The following is a 1,777-nucleotide window of genomic DNA, read 5'->3' on the forward strand; positions in this document are numbered from 1 at the left end:
ATGTTACCTTACTTGGAAAATGGTTCTTTGCAAATATGATTAAGGCTGTTGAGATGTGGAGATTATCTTGGATTATCTGGGTGGGTCCTAAATGCAACTACATGTATCCTCATAAGAGATGCATAAGAGATGCCCAGAGTCCAGGAGAGAGAGGAGGTAAGGGAGTGGGAGGGAGAAGCAGAGAGAAGCAGCCAAGAATTGGAGCCAGACCAGGGGCTGGAGCCAGGATTGGAGTCGAAGCTACTTTTGCTAAAGCAGCAGCAACTAAAGAAGTTGAAAAGATGCTGGTTATCTTAGGACTACTCACCTCCCTCCTTTCTTTCCTGTATGTGATAGCTCTGTCCATTAGGAAGTTCTTTGCTGGTGGGATTTGGAGAACAAATGTGCAGCTTCCCAGGAAGATAGTGGTGATCACCGGAGCCAACATGGGCATCAGTAAGGAGACGGCCAGAGAGCTCGCTAGCAGAGGAGTATGCATTGCCTGCTGAGATGTACTGAAGTGGGAATCTGCTGCTAGTGAAATCTGAGCTAATACAAAGAACTCCCAGGTGCTGGTGTGGGAACTGGAACTATCCAATACCAAATCCATCTGAGCTTTTGCTGAAAGCCTTCTGGCAGTGCAAAAGCAGCTCCATATTCTGATCAACAATACAGGAATGATGATGTGTCCATATTCCAAGACAGCTAACAGCTTTGAAACCCACCTGGGAATCAACTGCCTGGGCCACTTCCTTCTCACTTGCTCTCTCCTGGAGCAGCTGAAGGAGTCTGCTCTTGCACAGATGGTGAACCTGTCATCGGTGGCTCACCATGCTGGCAAGATTCGCTTCCAGGACCTTGAGAGTGAGAAGTGCTACAGCTGGGGCTTTGCATATTGCCACAGCAAGATGGCCAATATACTTTTTACTTGGGAGCTGGCCAAGAGGCTCCAACGGATGGGGGCCACCCTCTATGCAGTGCACCCAGGCATGGTCCACTCTGAGCTTGTCCAATACTCATTCCTGCTGTGCCTGCTCTGGCAGCTCTTCTCCCTCTTTGTCAAATTGGTGTGGGAGAAGGGGTCACAGACCAGACTGCACTGTGCCATAACTGAGGGCCTGGACCCCTGAGTGCCAAGTACTTCAATGACCACAAGAAGACCTGGGTATCTCCAAGGGCCTGAAGTAACAAAATGGCTGAGTGCCTGTGGAACGTCAGCTGTGAGCTTCTAGAAATCCAGTGGGAGTACAGCTGGTGGAAGAGCCACAGCCTTATCAGGCCAAGTCCATGCCATAATGAAAGGGGACCAAGGAAAAGGACCAACCTGAAGGATTTTCCTTCTGGTTTACTGCTGTTGCAAACCCTGCCCTGTTCTGATTCTCCTGACCCTTACGGAAACCTTGGCACACCCGATGCTCTTGTGAAGCTGGCTCACAGCATGAGATGCTCACAACTGCAGAGGATTCTTCTCCAAGAATTTCATGAATAGAGTGCTCTCTTGGGGCAGGAGGACTGGGCAGATCCCAGGTGGGCATGGGGAAGTCAGAAGAGCCTGGGAAATTGGGGGCAATTTCTTCATCAATACCAGAAATGCCAGCCAACATTTTCAGCTGAGGTGACAGGAGCATCAGGGTTACATATTTCCAGGGACTGTAAGACTCAAACTTTTGACTGATCTCTTTTTTTTTTTTTTTTGACTGATCTCTTTTCTCTTTGGAATACTAGTCGCATCTCTTGAGTCTAGAAAACTCAGGAAAATCTTGGCTAACCTTGGCCAACTTTAGTTCCTTCCTCTGAG

The 1,777-nt window shown here is 48.6% G+C and overlaps 1 pseudogene across 1 annotated transcript; it reads left to right on the forward strand.

The window, feature by feature from the left end:
- Positions 1-281: 281 nt before the first annotated feature.
- Positions 282-1,468, forward strand: LOC307069639 (retinol dehydrogenase 12-like; annotated as a pseudogene). The gene has a single exon. The product of its transcript is annotated as a retinol dehydrogenase 12-like (transcript).
- Positions 1,469-1,777: the final 309 nt, after the last annotated feature.

The sequence above is a fragment of the Hyperoodon ampullatus genome (genome assembly GCF_949752795.1).
Source record: "Hyperoodon ampullatus genome assembly, chromosome: X".
Lineage (NCBI taxonomy): Eukaryota > Metazoa > Chordata > Mammalia > Artiodactyla > Ziphiidae > Hyperoodon > Hyperoodon ampullatus.